Source organism: Poecile atricapillus, chromosome 19 (assembly GCF_030490865.1).
Source record: "Poecile atricapillus isolate bPoeAtr1 chromosome 19, bPoeAtr1.hap1, whole genome shotgun sequence".
Classification (NCBI taxonomy): domain Eukaryota; kingdom Metazoa; phylum Chordata; class Aves; order Passeriformes; family Paridae; genus Poecile; species Poecile atricapillus.
In genome coordinates this window covers 3,737,502-3,760,481 of record NC_081267.1, presented here as the reverse complement: position 1 = coordinate 3,760,481, position 22,980 = coordinate 3,737,502, and the positions used below count along the sequence as shown (strand labels likewise).

At 48.9% G+C, this 22,980-nt stretch overlaps 1 pseudogene; it reads left to right on the top strand.

Annotated features, from left to right (window-relative positions):
• The window catches only part of LOC131586325 (uncharacterized), a 1,027,770-nt pseudogene that overhangs the window by 331,346 nt on the left and 673,444 nt on the right, over positions 1 to 22,980 (top strand).

Genomic DNA, 22,980 nt, shown 5'->3' with positions numbered 1-22,980 from the left:
CCTTTGTCTGCTCGGTCCCTGCTCTCCCCAGGCTGCTGGGAGTACCAGGAATCCAAAAGTTCCCCGTTTCCATCTCCCCACTTAGGTATGGTGAGATCCTCCAGTGTCCCCCCAAGGGGCATTTTCTGCTCCGCTTTGGAGTTCTTAATCTTCCAACATCACCCCCCCCGCCAAAAAACCCAACCCAGGAACCCCCCAGGATATCTGGGCCAAGCTCCCCCTCCCTGGGCACCTCTGGGATTGGGGGAAGGGGGGGGTGATGATCCCACAGGTGGGGGGCTCTGATTTCAGGGAGTGCTGGACTGGGATCACTGGGAGTGTCTGGGAATGGCTATGGACATGCTGAGGGCAACTGGGATATACTGGGAGTGTCCGTAACTATTCTGGGGATGACTGGGAACACACTGGGAACAACTGGAACCATGCTGGGGACAACTGGGAGTGAGTGGGAGTGACTGGGACTACACTGGGGGCAACTGGGAGGAACAGGGAGCAACTGGAACCATCCTGAGGGCAACTGGGATCCTACTGGGATCACTGTGGGAGCAGCTGGGCCATGCTGGGCAAGACTGTGACCATACTGGCAGCAACTGGGACTGCACTCAGGGTGACTGGGAGTGGCTGGGAGCAACTGGGATAGACTGGGAGAGACTGAAACCACAGGGCAGGTAAATGGGAGCAACTGGAACCACAACTGGATAATCCTGGGAGAAGCTGTGCCTATGCTGGGGTCGTACTGGAATCCTACTGGAACTAGCTGGGATCATACTGGGAGTGAATGGAAAGGTGCTGTCTGGGACTGGAACCATGGTGGAGGTGACTGGGAGCAACTGGGCCCATCCAGGGAGTGACAGGGAGTCACTCTGGCCATGACTGGAATCAGACTGGGAATATCTGTGAGTGACTGGAACCGTACTGGGAGTGACTGGGTGCAACAGCTCATACTGGGAGTGACTGAGATTGTAGTGGGAGTGACTGGGATCATCCTGGAAGTGACTGGAACCATACTGGGAGTGACAATGGCTCCTACAGGGATAGCACTGGGAACCACTGGGATTACAGTGGGAGCAAATGGAACCTGACTGGGGGTTACTGGGAGCTACTGGGCCCATGTAGGGAGGAAAATGTGGACACATTGGGAGCAACTGGGATCAACTGGAAGGTACTGGAACCATGCTGAGGGGACTGAGACCACAGCTGGGATCATAGTGGGAGCAACTGGGAGTAACTGGGAAAGAATGGGATCATTCTGAGGTAACTAAAACCTTACTGGGGCAACTGGGATATACTGGGAGTGTCTGTGACCACACTGGGAACAGCTGGAACCACACTGGGGGAAACTGGGAGTGAGTGGGACCATGGTGAGATGGACTGGGACTATTCCAGGGACAACTGGGATCATAGTGATAGGAACTGGGAAGAATTACAACTATTCTGGGATCATGCTCAACTGGGATCATACTGGGACACAGTGGGAGCAGCTGGGTCCCTGCTGGCTGAGACTGGGATCCCACTGAGGGTGTCTGGAATCATACTGGGATTGACTGGGAGTGGCTGGGAACAACTGGAATCATGCTGAGAGGAACTGGGAGGAGCTGGGAATGACTGGGAGCGTGCTGGGGCTGACTGGGATATACTGGGAGAGACAGGGAGTCCCAGGGATCACACTGGAGGCTACTGGGGTCATACTGGAACTGACAGGGAGCAACTGGGGGCGACTGGCCTCATACTGGGAGTGACTGGGATTAGACTGGGAGTGTGAAGGAAACTGGAAAATTGGGGGAAAAAATGGAAAAAAGCCCAGGATAAATTCAAGGAAAATGGAAGGGAAAATTCAGGGAAAAACCAGAAAAATATCAGGGTGAAATCCAAAAAAATCAGGGAAAAATCAGGAAAAAATTGGGAAAAATATGGGAAAAACAGGGGAAAATCTGACAAAAAATTGGGGAAAGCCAGGAAAAATTTTGGGGAAAAAAAAGAGAAAACTCAAGGAAAAAAATGTGAAAAAATTGGGGAAAAATCAGGAAAAGACAGTGGAAAAAATCTGGGAAAAATCAGGAAAAGTAAGAAAAAATGGGGAGAAAATCAGGAAAAAATAGGAAAAGAAGGAAAAGTCATGAACAACCAGGGAAAATTGGAAAGAATATTTGTGAAATCATGAAAAAAACTGGGAAAGAACTTGGAAAAATTGGGGGAAACCAAAAAAGAAAGAGGAATAAAATCTGGAAAGTAATAGGAAAAAAACCAGGAAAAATCAGATAAAAACTAGGGAAATTTGAGAAGAAATTGGGGAAGAGCTAGAAAAAATTTGGGAAAGGAAGAGACAAGAATCAGGAAAAAATGGGAAATACATGAAAAAAATCGTGAAAAATTGTGAGAAATCAGGGAAAATATCAGGAAAAGAAAGCCGAAAAGACCCTGGGAAAAATCAGGAAAAATCAGGAAAAAATTGGGAAAAATATTGGAAAAATGAAGGAAAAACCAGAAATATTTGAGAAAAAATTGAAAAAAAAATAAGGAAAATAATTTGGAAAAAATCAGAGGAAAAATGTGGAAAAAAAAGAGAATCAGTGGAAAATCAGGGAAACAAACAGGAAAAGGATAAAAAAATCTGGAAAAATCAGAAAAAAAAAAAAAGAAAAAAATCAGGAAAGAATTGGGAAAAACCAGAAAGATTAGGGAAAGGAAAAGGGAAAAAACAGGGGAAAAAATGGGATTAAACCAGGAAAAAGCACAAAAATCAAGGAAAAGTTTAAGAAAAAAAAAGGGAAAAAATTGAAAATAAATCAGAAAAATAAAAAAAAAAAAAAGAAAAAAAATCAGGAAAAAATGGGGAATATCTGGAAAAATATTGAGCAAATATTGGGTAAAATCAAGAAAAGAGAGGGAAGAAACCTGGAAAAAATCAGGAAAAATCAGTAAAGAAATTAGGAAATACAGGGAAAAATCAGGGACAAATTGTGAAAAAAAAATGGGGAATAACCAGGAATAAATTGCGAAAAGAAGAGGGAAAAATCAGGAAAAACTAAGGGAAAATCAAGAAAAAAATTTAGGAAAAAACTGGGAAAAAACCAGGGAAAAATCAGGAAAAGAAAGAGGAAGAAGACTGGGAAAAAATTGGGAAAAATCAAGGAAAAAAAAAAAAGAGTACAAGAAAGTGGGGAAAAACTTTGTAAAGTTGGGAAAAAAATTGGGAAAAAACTAGGAAATATCAAGGAAACAAACAGGAAAAAATCAGAAAAAATTAGGAAAAAAAGGGAAGTATTTGGACAAATCAGAGGGAAAAATCAGGAAAAAAAAAATTGAAAAATATGTGAAAAAAATTCTGAAAAAAATTGTGAAAAATCAGGAAAAAAATAAGAAAAAGGGAATAAAACCTGGAAAAAATCAGGGAAAAAAATCAGAAAATAAATGAAAAAAATTGGGGGAAAATCAGAAAAAAAATGGGAAAAACAAGGGAAAAAATTGGAAAAAAATGGGAAAAACCAGAAAAATTATGGAAAAATTTGAGAAAAAGTTGGGGAAAAGACAAAAAAATTTTGCAAAGAGGGAAAAATCAGGAAAAACAAAAAAATCAGGAAAAAAATGGTGAAAAAACTGGGAAAAATTCAGGAAAAATCAGGAAAATTAATTAAAAAAAAAAAAAAGAGAGAAAAGAATTGGGGAAAATAATGGGGAAATTCAGGAAAAAACCAGGATGAAATCCCCCTATCCCATTTTTCCATGGAATTTTGGGAATTGCCTACCTGGGAGGTTGTAGAAGAATTTCCAGACCTGGGAATCCAGGGAGTGGGGAAAGGTGGAATTGCAGATGAGCTGCTCCAGATTTTTGGGAAGGTTGATGGCCTGGTCCTCTTCCAGCTTCCAGAATGTTCAGATGAATCTCACTCCTCCTTCCGGCTAGAAATCATGGAAAAACCATGGAAAAATCATGGGAAAGCTGTGATTCAAATTCATGAAGTTTTGCCCCCAAACACCCTTTATTCCCACCAAAATTTCTATTTTTCCCTGCCAAAATATTAATTTTTTGGAATAATTAAATGGGGAAGATTAAGGGGAAATAGGGAAAAATAGGATGGAAATGGAGCAAAAATGGGGGAAATTGGAGCCAAAATGGGAAAATAATAGGGAAAAAATGGGATAAAAATAGGGAAAAATGGGATGGAAATGGAGGAAAAATTGGGAAAAATGGGAGAAAGGAATGGAAGAAGATGGGGATAAAATGATGGGAAAATGAGATAAAACCAGGATAAAAATAGGGAAAAAAATGAGGGAAACTGGGAGAAAAATGAAGGGAAAATGGGAATAAAAATGGTAAAAATGAAGTGAAAGTGGGAGAAAAATAGAAGAAAATGGGTAAAACAGGAGAGAACACGGCAAAAAAACTGGGGAAAAATGGAGCAAAAAGAGGGTAAAATGGGGAAATGCATAAAAATAGATTAATAATGGGGAAAAAAATTGAGGAAATATAGGAAAACATGGGGGAAATTTGAGTAAAAATGGAGGAGAAATAAGAAAAAAATTCAGAAAAATTGGGAAAAAATTGAGGAAAAATGAGATAAGAAAGGGGAAAATGCAGGAAAAATGAGAAAAATGGAGGAAAACTATATGAAAATAAGATAAAGGAAAAATAGAGCAAAAATAAGGAATAAATTGGGATTAAAATAAGGAAAATTTGGGATAAACTAGATAAAAATGAGGGAAAATGGGATAAAACTGTGGGAAAATAGAGTAAAAATGAGGGAAAAAATTGAGATAACATTTGGGGAAAATGGAGACAAATTGTACTGGAAGTGATTTGGCTCATCCTGCTGCCGAGGAAACTGAAACCACACGGGGGGAGCAACTGGGCTCATGCTGGGAGCAGCCACTGCCGGCACCGGGAGCCCCGAACCCCTTTCCCGGCCGTGCCGCCCCTCCAGCCCCAGCACCCCCCGCCGGGGTCCCGGCAATCCCAGGGGTCCCCCCCTCTCGGGGTCCCCGCTCAGGGAAGCCGCGGCTCTCCCGGGGCTCCCCAAAACCGGGGTGCCCCCGCTCCCACCCGGTCCCCACCTGGCACCGGCAGAGCTCGGGGGACCCGGCCCGGGAAGCCCAACCCCCACCGCGGGGGGACCCGCATCCCCCCGGCCCCTTTGCCGGGGCTCTGCCGCCACCGGGACCCCCCCAAAAACACCTCCCGGGGTCCCCCCGAGGGGCACCTGCAGCTCTGGAGCCCTGCCATCCCCAAACATCCCCCCCAAAAACCCCAAACCCAGGCAGCCCCGGGGTATTTGGGGCGAGCTCCCCCTCCCCGGGCACCTGCGGGATGGGGGGCGATGGTCCCGAAGGAGCTGCAGATCCAGAGAGCGGGGAGCGCACGTGGAGCCTCCTCTGCCTGCTCCAGCTCTTCCTCCTCCTGCTCCTCCTCTTCCTCCTCCTCTGTCCCTCCTCTTCCTCCTCCTCTGTCCCTCCTCTGTCCCTGGGCGTGGTTCGGAGCCCTCGGGTGAGCGGGGCCGGGCCGGGACACGATGGGAAAGGGCTGGGTCCCCCCCAAACCGAGCTGGGGGCAGCGGAGGTTTGGGGGAACAATGGGAACGGGGCGGGACAGGGGGACAGGGGGAGGTGGGAGCACTGAGGGTCCCCCAGTTCACCCCAGGATCCCCAAGCCCCGTCCCAGCCCCCCCAGTTCCCTCCGCAGCCCCGGCTGAGGGGGGCTCAGCCCAGGAGCCGCCGTCGTTCGGGGCTCCCCCGAGTGCAGGAACGGGAGAGTTCCCGGCTCGGGGAGGCCCCAGCAGAGGAGGGGATCTTGTCCCTCTTCCAGGGCCTTTCAGGGTCTTCAGGCCCCTCTCAAGAGGAGTTTTTATCATTTTCAGGTTTTTTGGGGGGGATCCCACCACTACAGGGGTGTTTTTTCTTCCCCATTTTGGGGTGTTTGTGCAGCTGCAGCTCCACAAACCCCTTTTTAGGGGGGGATCATGACGGCTTTAAGTGACATTTTTAGGGGTGCTCCCACCCCAAGCCCCTGTAGGAGATGTTTTGTCCCCCAGGGTGGATTTTGGGGGTTCTCTCTACCATGGCCGCTTTAAGGGCCCCCGGTATTGTCGGGTCCCACTGTAACTCCTCTTAAAAGGGCAACACCACTCCCGTTGGTTCCGGTAGTGGAGCCCCGGGAGGGGTTGGGGGTCCCGGGAGGGGTTTGGGGGTACCTGGGTGATGCCAATGAAGGTGATGGGGTCCCCATGCTGGGTATAAATCTTTGTGAGGGGTTCCTGAGGGTTTTCAGAAGTTCTGGGTGGTTTTGGGGCCACGGTTGTTTTTTGGGGTTCTCAAGAGGGTTTACAGGGGTCCAGATGGGGGAATGCGGGTGATCCTGGGGGTGGAATTGGGGGTCCCAAGGCTGTTTTGGGGAACCTGCTGGTGATGGAGATGGGGACCCCATGCCAGGTATGAACCATCTCAATGTCTGTATGGGGTTTTGCAGTTTTGGGGAGTTTTTGGAGCATCCAGGGATGTGTTTGAGATCAGGGAAGGTTGGGGTGTCCTGGGGGGTTTGGGGGTTCTCGGCAGGTTTGGGGGTACCTGGGCGATGTGGGTGGCAGTGCTGGGGACCCCGTGCCGGGTTTGAACCTTCTCACTGTGCACGGGCAGCGTCAGCGTGTTCAGGGAGATCCTGGGGGGCCCGGGGGGTCACCCCAAATCCCAGGGACCCCAAATGCTGAGGGACCCCCCGAACTGCCCTCACCGCTGGATCTGCTGCAGGCAGGGGGGCACCAGCACTCGGCCCCCACCCTCCACCATCACAGGGGGGCTGTGGAAGAAATCTGGGGGTGCACGGACAGGCAGGGTGGGACCCCCAAAGTCCTGGGGGAGGGGACACAGGGGGACTCCCAGGAATTCCCGTTTTGGGGGGATGAGGGGGGACCCAGGAAGAGTTTGGGGTGGATGGGTGGGTCATGGGGGGTCCCCCAGGATGGGTTTGGGGGGAACTGGATTGGAGCTCCCATGGCAGTGGGATAGGAAGATTTGCCCATGGAATTCCATGGGAATGGCATAGCAGTGAGATCCATCTACAGAATGGGACAGCAGCTGGATCCATCCGTGGAGGTCCCGTGGGAATGGGATGATGTCTGAGATCCATCCATGGAATTTCCATGGGAATTCAAATGTTCCCAAATTTTGCCCTCCCCGATCCCACATTCCCATTCCCATATCCCCTGGGAACTCTGTCCTCCCCACCTTTACACTCCAGCGCCTCCCGCCCATATCTGACATATTTCCGGAGACATTCCCTGCAGCTGTGAGCCAGGGAATTTGTTAATCCCTCAGCCTGGATCTCAGGGATCCCCGTGGCGGTGCCACAGTTGCCATCGCAGCCCCACAGATCCCCCAGCCCCGGCTCCCCCCGCTCAGCCCCGCTCTGGCTGTGCCGCTGCTGCAGCATCTGCAGCTCCCCGCTGGCCCCGTGCCGGTGCCGCTCCTTGTGCCGGCTCTGGCTATCCCAATATCCCAGCCCTGGCTATCCCAATATCCCAGCCCTGGCTATCCCAATATCCCAGCCCTGGCTATCCCAATATCCCAGCTCTGGCTATCCCAATATCCCAGCCCTGGCTACCCCAATATCCCAGCTCTGGCTATCCCAATATCCCAGCCCTGGCTATCCCAATATCCCAGCCCTGGCTATCCCAATATCCCAGCCCTGGCTATCCCAATATCCCAGCTCTGGCTATCCCAATATCCCAGCCCTGGCTACCCCAATATCCCAGCTCTGGCTATCCCAATATCCCAGCCCTGGCTATCCCAATATCCCAGCCCTGGCTATCCCAATATCCCAGCTCTGGCTATCCCAAGATCCCAGCCCTGGCTATCCCAATATCCCAGCCCTGGCTATCCCAATATCCCAGCCCTGGCTATCCCAATATCCCAGCCCTGGCTATCCCAATATCCCAGCCCTGGCTATCCCAATATCCCAGCCCTGCCTATCCCAATATCCCAGCCATGGCTATCCCAATATCCCAGCCCTGGCTATCCCAATATCCCAGCCCTGCCTATCCCAAGATCCCGGCTCTGGCTATGCCAATATCCCAGCTCTGGCTATCCCAAGATCCCGGCTCGGCTCTGGCCGCCATCCTCGGCGGCTGCGGCTCCGCCCAGCCCCGCTCGCTGCGGCGGCGCTGGAAGGGGATCCCAGCCAGGGACCCCATGGACATGGACTGCGGGAAGCCCGGGCCGGGCTCCGACAGCGCCGCGTGCAGGGAACGCAGGGAGAGGAGAACTGGGGGGACATTTGGAGATTTGGGATCGGGGGGGTCACGGCTGAAGGAAAGGGGGAACGGGGAGAGCCGGGAAGGGCATTTGGGGATGCCAGGACTGACAAGAGGGGAGGCTAGGGCTGGCTAGATGTGGCATGGCTGGAGTTCAGGGAGTTCCTGTATCCAGGAAAGGGAGCTCCAAGGGTCCCCGGTGTCCCCATTGCCAGGAGAGGGCAGGGAAAGCCGGGATGGCTGGGAATAGGGGTCCCGGGTGTCCTCAGTGCTGAGGAAAGGAGGGGCTGGCTGCTGGGAGAGGCAGGAATAGGGGTCCGGGGGGAAAATGGGTCAAGGAGAAGGGGGCTCTGGGGGCTGCGAGAGGCGGGATGGCCGGGAAAGGGGTGCAGGCGTTCCTGGTGCCGGATAAGGGGGTGCAGGGTGGGACCCACGGCCGGGAATGGGGGTTCGGTGGGATGGTGGCGCCCAGGAATGGGGGTTTAGGGGCCCCTCGGCGCTCTGGAATGGGCGATCAAAGAGTCCCGGTGCCGGGGGTCCCCCTCACCTCTTGCCGCCCCCCGGGAGCGCCCCCGGCCCCAGCGCTGGAGCCATCGCGCTGCTCCGCTGCGGCCCCGCCCACAGCCCCGGCCCCGCCCCCAGAGCCGCCTCCGGCCCCGCCATTGGCGCCGCTCTTTGCTGCCCGCCAATGTCATCCATGGCGCTATGATGTCATGCAGCCATGTCATGATGTCACAGCCTTCTCTGTGATGTCACACAGTCCCCTCTATGATGCCATAGCTGCTCAGTGATGTCACACAACAAACTCTGAGCAGTCACACAGCCCCTTTCTGGCATCACAGGTGCTCTGGGGCTCCAGGACACAGCCACAGAGGTGCCACTGTGACACAGCCCCCTCTGGGACATCCCCCAGCCCCTGCCAGTGCTGAGCCCCTGGGAGCTCTGTCTGGGCCTGCTCATGTCCCTGAGCTGCCCTGGCAGGGCCCCAGCCCTGCTGGGCTGTGCTCAGGAGCTGCTCCTGGCCAGAGCTGTCTCTCTGCTGTGGTCTGTTTCCATGACAACCATCACAGCCCCTGTTGCTATGGCCCCATGCCAGGGGTGGTTGCCATGGACACCAGCTCAGGCCTGGAGCCAGAGCCCGTTGCCATGGCAACCATTTGCAGTCCCATCCCCAGGCTCATGGGATCACAGAGCCACAGAATTGGCTGAGTTGGGAGGGACCCATGGAGATCCTCCAGTCCAACTGCTGGCCCTGCACAGGACACCCCAACAATCCCAGCCTGGGCCTGGCAGCGCTGGCCAAACGCTGCTGGAGCTCAGCCAGCCCTGGAGCTGGGAGCCTTCCCTGGGGAGCCTGTTCAGTGCCCCAGCAGCCTCGCGGGAAAAACCTTTTCCTCACATCCAGCCTAAACCTGCCCGCCTCAGCTCCAGCCGCTCCCTCCACTCCTGGCCCTGGGCACCAGAGGGAAGAGGTTCCCACAGCCCCCAGCCAGGGACCCGCTCCCAAGGCTGCTGCCCATGGCAACCAGGCCTGGCACCAGCTGGGATGCTCGGTTTCCATGGGCTGGGCTTCAGGAATGGCATTCCCCAATTTCCTGCTCCTGCTAATACGGCTCTGCCGCTCGCTTCACTCCCACCTCCCATGGAAAGCAGAAAAGGCAAAGATCCCAGGCTGGGATAAGAACAATTTATTGACAACAGCAATGGGATAAGGAACAAATAGGTACAGAAACAATTTGGATAACAGAAGGGATAAGACAATCTATTTACTGGGAAAACTAAAATGTCATCGACCGGCTCTTCCTGGCCACGTATTTCCTCCTGCCAGGAAAGGACACCCTTCTCCTCTGGTGAGAGACAGGGAGTCCTTTTCCTGCCCCTGGCAGTGACCTGAGGTGGGACTGAATATAATGGGCCATGATCACACTCTCACATTCTTTGATCCCAAATCATGTCATTGCCACGGGCAAGAAAAGGGACAGGTGTCTTCCCATCATGGATCACAGGGAACATGGATCACCAGGTCTCTGCCCTATGTTGGTCCTCCAAGGGGGGATGAGGCTGGAGCTGTGGAGAAAGCTCATCCTGCACTTTGGGGCATTTGCAGAGCTTCCCTTACCAGTGCCTCCGTTGGTGTTTGCTCAAGTGACAGCTCTCACTGAAGCTCTTCCCACACTGGGGACACTCGTAGGGCCTCTCCCCAGTGTGGATGCGCTGGTGCCTGATGAGGTGGGGGTCTTTCTTGAAGCCCCTCCTGCAGTCAGGGCAGCGGAAGGGCCTCTCATCCGTGTGAATCAGCTGATGCTGTAGGAGATTGGAGCTGGTCTGAAACATTTTCCCACACTGGGGACACTCGTAGGGCCTCTCCCCAGTGTGGATCATCTGGTGGATGGTCAGGTGGGACCTCCGGCTGAAGGTCATCCCACATTCCCCACACTCATAGGGCCGTTCCCTGGTGTGGATCCTCTGATGGATGGTGAGGTGGGACCTCTCTGGCTGGAGCTCTTCCCACATTCCCCACACTCATAGGGCCTCTCCCCAGTGTGAATGCGCTGGTGCTTGATGAGGTTGGAGTTTCGCTTGAAGCCCTCCCCACAGTCGGGGCAGCGGAAGGGCCTCTAATCCGTGTGAATCTGCTGGTGCTGGAAAAGATTGGAGCTGCTGTGAAACCTCTTCCCACACTCAGGACACTCGTAGGGCCTCTCCAGTGTGGATGCGCTGGTGGATGATGAGTTTGGAGTTGAAGCGGAAGCCCTTCCCACATTTCCCACACTCGTAGGGCCATTCCCCAGTGTGGATCATCTGGTGGCAGATCAGGCTGTTGCTCTGGCTGAAGCTCTTCCCACACTCCAAGCACTTGTAGGGCTTCTCCCCATCCTGAACCTGCTCATGGACCACCAGCTCAGAGCCCCGGCTGGATCTCCGGCCGCCTTCCCGGCACAGGGTGGGTCTTTCCTCCTCAGAGCACCCTGGGATGGGTTTGGAGCCCCTCCTCCTGCGGGATCTTTGCAGATTTTCCTCCCCATTACATTCCTCAGCCATGGAGCTGCTCACAATGGCCTCTTCCACGAGGTTCTGCTGTGGGGATCTTTCCTCCCTGGTCTCCATCCTCAGCTCCTTGTCTGGGGGAGGAAGGACAAGGAGAGGATGGGATTTGCCTCCGTGCCAGAGGGAAGGGGAAGGAGATCCCCCCAGTGTGTCCCTGGCAGGACGGCGTCGGCAGCGGGGTTGTCCTGCAGCCGGGGGCCATGCTGGGCTGGGAGATGGAGCAGGAGAGAGGGGGAAAGGGGCACTGACTTCCTCCTCACCTGCCTGGGTGTCCTGGGGCATCTTCCTCTTCCTCGCAGCCTCCTTCTCCATCCAGACAAGATTTGGGAATGGGAAATCCTGGTTTGGGGCGAACAGGGGATGAGCACATTGAGTTTGAAGGTCCCTCTACCCAAGTCCATCTCCAGAAGTCACCGGGCATCTGGAGTCCATAAAAACCTCCCAAACACCAAGATTCAGCCCTGAAAATGTCTCCCAGGAGTTCCCCGTCTCTGGTCTCTCCACTTTGGTGTTCAGGGGTTCCTCTCTGTCCCAGCTGCTGGGGGTCACTCTTGCACTGGGGGTCCTCTGTCTACTCAGTCCCTGCCCTCCCCAGGCTGCTGGGAGTGCCAAGAATCCAAAAAGTTCCCCCGGTTACCAGCTCCCCACTTAGGGATGCCAGGACCCCCAATTTACCCCCAAGGGGCATTTTCTGCTCAGGTTTGGATTTCTTCATTCTCCAAACGTCCCCTCAAGCAGCCCAAAATAGGGAGCACCTAAAGTATCTTGGCTGAGGTCCCCCTCCCCGGTCACCTGTGGGATGGGGTGTGATGATCCCATAGGTAGGCGGCTGTGAATTGAGGGAGTGCTGGACCTCGTGGTTCCTTCTCCTTTCCCTGATCCTCCTTTGTCCCTCCTCTTCCTCTTGCTCCCCCTCTTCCTCCCTCCTCCACTTCTTCCCTAACCCCATCTCCCGCTCAATCCCTCGTGCTATTTGAGCCATTCGGAACACAGTTCCACGCCCAAACCTCCTGCCGTGTCCCGCGCCCTAAATGTGATAAACAGAGACCCTTTTGTTCGACTAAACATGCAGATATGATATCCTGTAATGTTATGTTCTGTAAAATCAAGATTGTTACTTACCCCTTACTTACTTACGATAGTTACTTACGTATGCATAGTAACTGATGCTTGTATAGCTACTGACGTTTATCATGTCCTTGCTAAGATTCCTTGCATTCCAAAAAATTACTGAGCTAAGCCTTTACAGAGAACAGTGAAGAAAAGTTAAAGGAAGATAAGGTAAAGAGCAAACGATCGGACCCCTAGACCGATGAAGGCGCATGCGCAGAAAGACCCGAGGAAGGACACGTCACAGGAGAGCCCGGAGAGCCGGACTGATTAAAAGGAGACACACGAAAAACGGAAGCACGGCCGCGGCAAAGCGGGATCGCTTTCCAGCTGTCCAGCGCTGTCTTTTGCTTATTGCTTGCTATAATTAATAAAACTTCCCTTTATTAAACTTTAACACTCTCTCGAGTGAATTTATAACAATTTGGTGCCCGTGACTCGGATGCAATCTGTAGGACGGATCGGCACTTCCGGGGGGCGCCCCGCTCTAAGGTTTAGCGGCCCGGGGGGGCCGGTTCCTGCCTCAATTGCACCGACGAACCTAAAATTAAAGCAATAAGCAAAAGGGGGACCGGTCGACCCCTTAAATTCTGTGCACAGAGTCCGGACGAAGACGCGGGACGTGGGACGCGTGAGTATAACGGGGATCCGTCTGGGCGGGGTCGGGATCCCGGAGTGTGGTGAGTGTGTGTGTCTGAGAGGGGAACCGGCAGCTGGATTCCCCGAGCAAGAGCGGTACGAACGAGGGGAAGCGAAAGGAATTGTGTGATTGAAGGCACTCCGGAAGAATGGGACAGGGGAAGAGCAAGCCTCCTGTACCTGTTAAACTCTCACCGATACCTAAAGATAGTCCGTTGAGTTTTATACTAGATAATTGGAAACATTTCCCAGGGACAGAAAATAAAGATAGGGCAAAAATGATTTTGTGTAGTAATTATTGTGTAGTAATATAGAGAGGGAAAGAAATTTCAAAGAATGTATTTTGGCCTATATTTGGATCAACCGAAGAGTGGGTTAAACAAAAATTAAATTCCTGGGAACAAAGAATCCCCTTTAACCCAGAGGAAAGTGCTTATGCAAAGACCTGAGTAGAAAATCCATTAGGAGTTTGATCTACTAAGATCCACTAGGACCAAGAAGTATTTAAATCTTCCTACCTTTGGTAGTTCTGTGAAGTCAATTTGAATATTTGCAAAGGGTCTTTTGCTAAGGGTCTCCCTCCATAAGGTAATTTTCAGAGATTTTTCCTATTTGTTTTTAAACATGGGAGGCAGCTTCTAGTAATTTGCTTAGCTAAGTTTCGAATACCTGTGCTCATATACTTTGCTGCAAAATAATCTATTAACCCTTGTGCTCCCCAATGTGTTCTTTGATGTATTTTTCTAATATTCTTTGAGCTATGGCTTTTGGTAGTACTTCCCGGCCATCTGGGAGAGGCTATCTCCCCTCTGAGTTTTCTATTGCTCCTGTCTCTGGGAGTTTTGGCCTTTCTTCCTCAGTAAATCTACTTCTTAAGTCACTATTCTTATGTTCTAAAGTTTCTTCCTGTCCCTCCCTTTTTTTTTCTTTTATGACCATTGTTTGTAATGCCGCCTGTTTTGCCTCCTAATCAGCAGCATTATTTCCTCTACTCCTCAAGTCTATTCCCTTCTGGTGTCCTTTCAAATAAAACACTGCTAACCTCTTGGGCCTTCTCAGGGCCTTTAATACTGCAATTATAAGTTTTTGATGAACCAAATCTTTCCCTTGAGAGTTTATTAAACCTCTTTCTTCCCACAGTTTACCAAACATATGCACCACCCCATAACTATATCTGGAATCTGTATATATTGTCCCCTCCTTTCCTTCTAGTGATTTCAATGCCCTTAATGCTGCATACAATTCACAGGCTTGGGCTGACCAAGATTTGTCTAATGGACCTGATTCTAAAACTTGAATATCAGGTCCTCTTATTATAGCATAGCCTGTTTTCCTCTTTCCTTCTATCACTCTGGAGGACCCATCCACAAACAGCTTTTCTCCGCTTTCTAATTCCTCTTCTTCCAGATCAAGTCTAATTTTGGTTTGTTCCTCAATTGTAGTTATACAGTCATGTGTCAAAGATTTACTTTCAGGTTCTCCATACAAAAGGCAGCCGGGTTTTGTACAGTTGTGGTTTTTAGTATTAAGTTTAGGGCTTCAGTTGGAATTCCTTCATGTTTTAAAAGTCTAGCATCTGAAATCCATTTTTCCGCTTTTTGTTGTAGCACACCCCGAATGTTATGAGGGGACATTATCTTCAAATTGCTATTAAAGGTGATTTTGCTAGCTTCTTCTACCAGTAAGGTACATCCTGCTACTACTTGTAAACAGGCTGGCCAGCCTTTACTCACAGGGTCTAAGATCTTTGATAAATACCCTATTAGCTTCTTCCTCCCTGCCCACTCCTGAGTTAGGACTCCAGAGGCGACCCTATTTTCTACATTTACAAACAAGTAAAAGGGTCTCTTTAAATCTGAGAGACTCAAGACAGGAGCATGAATTAAACTTTCTTGTAGTTCCCGGAATTTTTCTGTATCTTCTAAACTCCATTTTATTACTCCCTCCTGTGTCAATTTTTGATATAAAAATTATACTTTACTACTATAGTTTTCAATCCACTGTCTACGATACCCTGTTAATCCCAAGATTTGACGTATCTGTCTTTTATTTTTAGGAATTAGTAGTGACAAAATTCCTTGTATTTTTTTCAGAGTCTATTTTTTTTCCCCTTTTCTAAAGTAATGGCCTAAATATTTTACTTCTTTTCCACAAATTGGAGCTTTGCCTTAGATACTTGCAATCCTTTTAAACCCAGGAAATTTAACGATTTAATACTCTCTCTCCTTACATCTTCCTCCTCTTTCCAGCTAAAAGCAAATCATCCACGTATTGTATCAGAGTCACTCCTGGGTCTGTCTGATAATCCTGTAGAATCTGTTCTAGTGCTTGTCCAGGCAAGTTGAGAGGTTCTGTAAATCCCTGGGGCAATAGTGTCCATCTCAATTGTTGTCTCCTCTCTGTGTCTGGATCTTCCCATTCAAATGTAAAATAATTTCGACTAGTCTCATCAAGAGATGAGACCAAGGCCCAAAATGTATCCTTTAAATCTATAACACTGTACTGTAGACTGTCAGGTCCCAATTTGCTTAATGATGTATACGAATTTGCTATTACAGGGAACCGTGCCACTGTACGTTTATTAAATTCTTATTAATTTCTCTTAAATCTTGTACCAAACGATAAGTCCCATCTGGCTTCTTTACTGGCAGTATGGGTGTGTTAAAAAGTGACATACATGGTTCTAATAGTCCCTTACTTAACAATCTATCTATTTCTGGTTTCAACCCTCTTCGTCCCTCAAGTGACAAGAGATACTGTTTTATTCTAACTGAGATTTCTGAGTTTTTAATAGTGACTGAGAATGGAGTTATCTTCAACTGCCCTACACTCTCAGGTACAACCCGGAGAGTAAGCGCTGATAAGAAACTAGAAAGAAAATCCCTAACACCGAAGTGAAAAAAGCCGTACCAAGTGTTATTAACAACTGACTCTGTAGTTCGAACAGCTGAAAAGGAGTGGACACATGCCAGTCGTATAAAGAGACCTGTGAACCCACAAAAGACTAATAACTGAGAAGTGGTTAGCCCGGCTGGGAACCTGAGACTTAAGATATCCCGAACAAAGTAACATCCAAGGACTATTAACCGGCTTAAAAACTTATAAAGAGTAAATTTCATAAAGATTTTTTATATAGAATATAAAATACCCCCATCTAGTAGTAAAGAAATATATAATAGAAGTGTTAAAATAGGCTGTACTTTATGTCAGAATTGTTATCTTTTTGTTTGTTTTAAATGTATAATATGTAAAGAACATTAGTGGACCCACTGTCATAGAGGCTACCCACTAAGAGGGGTGTGTAGATCCTGCTACACTGCCCAGAGAAAACTCACGGATTGGCCCTTAATAATTAGAATACGAGCAAAAATAAAAAATTTGAGACAAAATCAGAGGAGTGGTGGACTATTTATGCCAGAGGAGTTAACCCCTTGTATTATTACCATCCAAACGAACCTGCACCTTTTATAGTAAATATAGTAGCTGAGTTGTGCAGACAGTGTCTCCAGGAATTGAGGTGTAATACCCCTTTAGTAAAGCATAAAAGTTGAGAAAAATACATACAAAGAATTAATAAGAGAAGGAGTAATTTCCCTCCCGAAGAATACTCTTGCTGCCGAGAAGATGGTACACCCCGTGTCCCGTGGCAACCGGGTCGACGATGGGAGAGGCAGAGGAGTAATAAACTGTGGAAGGAAACACTCCAATATACATGGGACCAAAAGGTCATAGACCTGGAAATGCCACAAGAATGGAAATGATACAACCCAGCGAAATAATTTTTAGAAAATCAAAACTAACACTATACAAAAGAAAAGCCTCTATTATAGCAGGGGAAGCTAATGCTCATTAAAGAAGTTAATAACATTTACAATCTTAATTAGCACATTTGACATTTGTATAGGTAAGACTCACGAACCCTTTAATTGGTCTATAATTCGATGGGAAGACCAGGCTATTATCCAATCACAGATCGCCTCTGGAAACCCTAGCTTTCAAGTTACACTAGATTCTCTTATTAAATGGAAGAGTACTAGTAATATCCCGCTCCGGCGAGTACTATATATGTGCCCAGCTTCTAATCCAGGCAGAGGATATTGTAATTATCCTGGGGAATTTTACTGTAGATATTGGGGCTGTGAAACAATTTCCATGGGGTGGAAAGTACAGAACCCAGATAAGTATCTAAAGGTTGAACAGGGTCCACATGGATGTATAAAGCCCTGGATAGGCCCCTCAGGGGAAGTAACATATACTGGAATGTAAATTTCATTACATCAATATTACACAGTCCCAAGACCCTGGGTGGTTACTGGGACGAACCTGGGGTCTCAGGGTATGGGAACCCAGAAAAGATCGGGGAGTGCACATTCTTATAAAGAAAGAAATGGTTCCACATGATTCGAGATCTGTTGGACCAAATCCAGTGGTGTGGGGAGTAATAGATCCCAAAGTAAGAGATCAGAGTAACTATTCAGAAAATTTAGAAAATAGCACACAAGTAACAACTACAGTAGAAACACCCCAAGAATATGGAAATGAAGTTCTTTGGAAAATATTGCAAGCTACCTTTAAAGTATTAAATGATTCACACCCAAATTTAACCAGAGAATGTTGGTTATGCTATAACATTAACCCACCCTTTTATGAGGCCATAGGCTCCACAGCAGAACCAAAAAGAGTAAATGGCACTAATCCTGCTGCCTGTTTATGGAAATCGGAAAGGGAAAACACTCCAGGAATAACATTATCTAGAGTCACTGGAAAAGGGAAATGTGTGGGAAATGTGCCCCCAGATAAGAAACACTTATGTCAGACAAAAATACAGATTAATGACCCTCGCAAGCCAGCTCAGTAGCTGATTCCAGCACCTAATACTAAATGAGTTTGTAACACTTTAGGAGTAACCCCATGTGTCTCTGTAACAGCCTTTAATGAAACCTATGAATTTTGTATACAAGTTATAATAGTTCCCCAAATTATTTATCATTCTGAAGAATATATGTATACACAATACCAAAACTCAGAACACCATTTGGTAAAACGAGAACCCCTCACAGTATTAACAATAGCCGTATTACTAAGCATAAAAGGAGCTGGATTAGGAACAGGTGTAGCATCCTTAGTTAATCAACACCAGGGGCTTAAAGAGCTTAAAATTTCAGTAGATGAAAATTTAAGAAGAATTGATGAATCCATAAAAGACCTCACAGACTCCTTAGACTCACTGGTTGAAGTAGTCTTGCAAAATAGAAGAGGATTAAACTTATTATTTTTACAACAAGGGGGCCCGTGTACTACACTTAAAGAAGAGTGTTGTGTATATGTAAATAAAAGCGGGATAGTAAGAGAAACCATGGCCAAATCACAGAAAGAACAGGAAAAGAGAAAGAAAGAACAAATGCAACAGAGTTGGTACGAATCCTAGTTTAATTATTCTCCCTAGCAAACAACTTTACTATCTACTACAGCAGGACCACTAATTTTACTAATCTTAAGACTTACTTTTAGCCCTTGCATTCTTAATAAAGTTATTAACATTGTAAAAAGCAAGTTAGAAGCAGCTCACCTTAAATGAGGCAGAAACCGAAGATTATTTAGAACTAAGTAAAAAAGAATTGCAAAGATTTAGCGAACAAAAGTAGGGAATAGAAAAAGGGGGGATTGTGATAAACAGAGACCCTTTTGTTCGACTAAACATGCAGATATGATATCCTGTAATGTTATATTCTGTAAAATCAAGATTGTTACTTACCCCTTACTTACTTACGATAGTTACTTACGTATGCATAGTAACTGATGCTTGTATAGCTACTGACGTTTATCATGTCCTTGCTAAGATTTCTTGCATTCCAAAAAATTACTGAGCTAAGCCTTTACAGAGAACAGTGAAGAAAGGTTAAAGGAAGATAAAGTAAAGACCAAACGACCGAACCCCTAGACCGATGAAGGCGCATGTGCAGAAATACTCAAGGAAAGACACGTCACAGGAGAGCCCGGAGAGCCGGACTGATTAAAAGGAGACACACGGAAAACGGAAGCACGGCCGCGGTGAAGCGGGATCGCTTCCCGGCTGTCCAGCGCTGTCTTTTGCTTATTGCTTGCTTGCTATAATTAATAAAACTTCCCTTTATTAAACTTTAACACTCTCTCGAGTGTATTTATAACAATATTCACTAAATTGTACTATTTTATTAAATTGTATTCCTTCTATATCAAATTGCTATTCAATCCACTAAATTGTATTCTTTTATTAAATTGGATTCTTGTATTCAATTCACTAAATTGTATCATTTTTTTTCTTGTTATTAAACTGCTGTAAACTCAATAGACCTAGTTGTCCAAATTTAATTTATGACACTGCCCTTGGGTGAGTTACAGCCACAGCGAGAGGGAGGAGATGATCCCACCCATGGCTGCTGCTGGGTCCAGACATTTGCTGAGATAAAGCTGAGCCAGAGCTTCAGCATCTCTCCCAAAATCACAGAATCACAGAATGCCTTGGGGTGGAAGATACCTTAAATCTTAAGTGAACCTTATCATTCCATCAACTGCCATGGCAGGGACACCTTCCACTATCCCAGGCTGTTCCAAGCCCTTTCCAACCTGGCCTTGGACACTTCCAGGGATCCAGGGGCAGCCACAGCTTCTCTGGGCAAGCTCTGATCTCTGCCCAGGTGAGCAGGGACAGGAGCCGAGGGAACGGCTGGAGCTGGGCCAGGGCAGGGCTGGGCTGGAGATCAGCAAAAGCTTCTTCCCCCACAGGGGGCTGGGGCACTGCCCAGGCTCCCCAGGGAATGGGCACGGCCCCGAGGCTGCCGCAGCTCCAGGAGCCTTTGGCCAGCGCTGCCAGGGATGCACAGGCTGCGATTGTTGGGGTGTCTGTGCAGGGCCGGGGGCTGGACTCCATGATCCCAATGGGTCCCAGATCCCAGCTCAGCCCCTTGTGCAACTCTCACCCTTTGGCTCAGCCTTTGTGTCCCCTGGAGGCGCTGGCAGAGCTGATGGGGTGGGGCAGGAGCGGGGCAGCCCCAGCGTTCCCCTGGCAGTGACACCACAGCCGGGGCAGCCCCAGCGTTCCCCTGGCAGTGACACCACAGCCGGGGCAGCCCCAGCGTTCCCCTGGCAGTGACACCACAGCCGGGGCAGCCCCAGCGTTCCCTCCCTGGAGATGCTCCAAGGGAAGCGTCCAGAGCCGCGTCCAGTCAGCGGAACTGAGCGGCCACTGAGCACCCCCGGCCTGGGCTGCTGTGGATTCCTCTGCAGACAGCTCGGGGAAGGTCCCCTTGGCCATCCCCACAGTGCCACAGACAAGTGTCACACACAGTTACAGAGCTCTGCCCAGAGCTGACAGAGGGATAATTATAAAAAAAAAACAACAAAAAAATCACCACGAAAAAGAGAGCTCCTACCTGGCAGAGCTGTTCTACGCTTCAGTTGAGAAACCTGCATGCACACAAGACCTGGGGATGCAAAAAATGAGGCTTCATAGGCACATTTGCAGGAAAAACAGGTTTAGGACAGGCTATCAGCAGAACTCTTCTCAGCTGGGTGAAAAAGGCCCCTTTGGCAGCTGCAGGGCCATTTAAAATGCAGACCCTCAGGCTATGGGGGAGAAAAGGGCTCTGAATTCCCCTCCCCTGACACACAAACCCTGCTCCCAGGCTGCTCCCCACACAGGATTCTACTGGAGGACTGTGGAAAGCTGAGAGTTGGCTCTGGCTTCTCCACGTTCCATGTCCTAAAGTTGCCTGGGAGAAGAAATTTAGGGTCAACTCCACTGGCACAATCCCTCCTGGCGCAGGGCACAGCCCCAGGAAGGTCTTTGCTCCTCCCTCAGCCCTCCCTGAGGAGGCTGGCAGGGCTTGCAGGTTTATGGCATTTGTCCTTGCTGCCCCTCACATCCCACTGCCCCACAAAGAGCCCCGAGCCACCCGTGAGGGACAGGCCCTGCTGTGTCAGGCCTGGGCTCAGGGCTTGGCCTTTCTGCTTCCTCCAACCCAGCCAGGGCTGGCTCAGCATTGCAGTTCCCTGTGCTGTGCCCCAAGCTCGCTCGGGCCCTGCTGGAAAGGGACCTGAGGTACCTCGATCCCCTCGGGCAGTGCATGGGAGAAAACAACAAACTTCTCAGGAGGATGGGAAACAAACTTTCAGCTGCAAACTTTAGAGAATGAGGTACTTGGGAAATCATAAATCTGCATGCAATTAGAGGAAATCACTTCACTAAGCACAGACTGAGCCAACTCGTCCAACCCATCCAACTTCAAGCTATCCAGATTTTGAAAACTGGAAGTCAGGAGAAGAGAGAGAGGGACAGAGATCCACAGTCAGCCTTGGATCCAGTGCCATCTCAGCTGCTGTGAGCTCCAGGGCCGTGGCACATGTCAGTGTCACACCCGTGTCACAGCCTCACCTGCTCTGCTCCCTCTCCCAGCTGGGGTTTTTGGGGTGCCAGGGGCTTGGCAGCCACTTTGGGGCTGGAGCAGAGGCTGCAGTGGCTGGGCTGGGGCAGTGACCGACCCACCTAGGCAGAACTTGCTCTGCCCCCCAAACACACCCTGGAGATGTCTGGGGCCATTCATCATTTCTCTGCTCTCCAGCACCGAGGCAACGCACTCTGGCTACAGCTCTGAGCTCGTGCCCATGGCAACCATCCCTGGCAATGGAGCTCCATGGAGCTGCTCTCAGGAACACCCCAAGAGCTGGGGAGTGCCCCAAAACCACCTCAGAAATGTGAGATACCCAAAATCTCTTCAGGAATGTGGAATATCCAAAACCTCACTCAGTAATGGACACACCCTCCCTTCATCATCCCCAAAATTTGGCTGTCTCATTGCAGACCCAACCCCATATCCCCAGTCCCAGTCCCAACCCATCCCATCACTGCTGGACATCAAGACCCCCTTCCCAAGCCAAATTTCCCCCATTTCACACCTCCCAAACTCCATCCCAACCATCCTGCCCCACCCAATGCCCATCTCACCCCTCCTGATCTCCATCCCACTTCACCCAGTCCCCTTCCAACCCCATTCCACCTGATGCCTTCAGAAGGCTGACCTAGAACAGAGGCTGGACAGAGTTAAGAATAAAGTTTATTAAATGGCCTTAAAGGATACACCTTGGGCAGTACAAGAGCCTGGCCAGGGCTACACACAAAATGGAGCAAAAAATAGTCAAAAAAAAAAAAAAACCAATAAAACAACTCATCACGATTTCTCACATTTTTAGAAGTTTAGGTCCATCTGCAGATTGGGGTTCATTGTCCAATTACAGCTTCAGTTGACAAAGTCCTGTCCTTCTTGTTATCTCTCTTCAGTCCACCCTTGTTTATGCTTTTGGGCCTGAAACTTATAACGGCTGTCCTTGGTATCAAGCTAGAAAAGGAATGGTTTTGTCTACCTGCTCTGTGAAGAGAGCTCACTAACACTTAATAGGAAGTTCAAAACTACAAACCTAGACAGTGCAAGAGATGAAATTTAAGAAATTTATGAAAGCTAAAACTTGAGGCATCACACCCGGAGGAGTTGTGGAATCCAATAGTTTTGAGTGGGACTGCGCAGTTTTCAGTGGCATTGAGTGGTTTTGAGGTGACAGATCAAACTCTCATTGCTTTGAGTGCCAAAAAATGGAGAAAACTCCATCAAATACACCCACAACCCCTAAGTATTTCCCTGAATACCAGATTACCTTGAAGCACTAGTAAAATGTGAGGCTCTAGATGCCTTTGATGACTTTGTAGACTTTTACCCCAATTTTCACTGTTTTAAAGGGATGAAGATGAATCAAAAGATAATCGGAACAAAATAAAATGACCACCAGCTCAGTGTGTTCCCAATGCAGATCACTGGGAACGTGGATCATCAGGGCTCTGTCCAATGTGGGGCCTCTGATGGGGGATGGAGCTGGAGCAGTGCACAAAGCTCTTCCTGCCCTTGGGGCACTC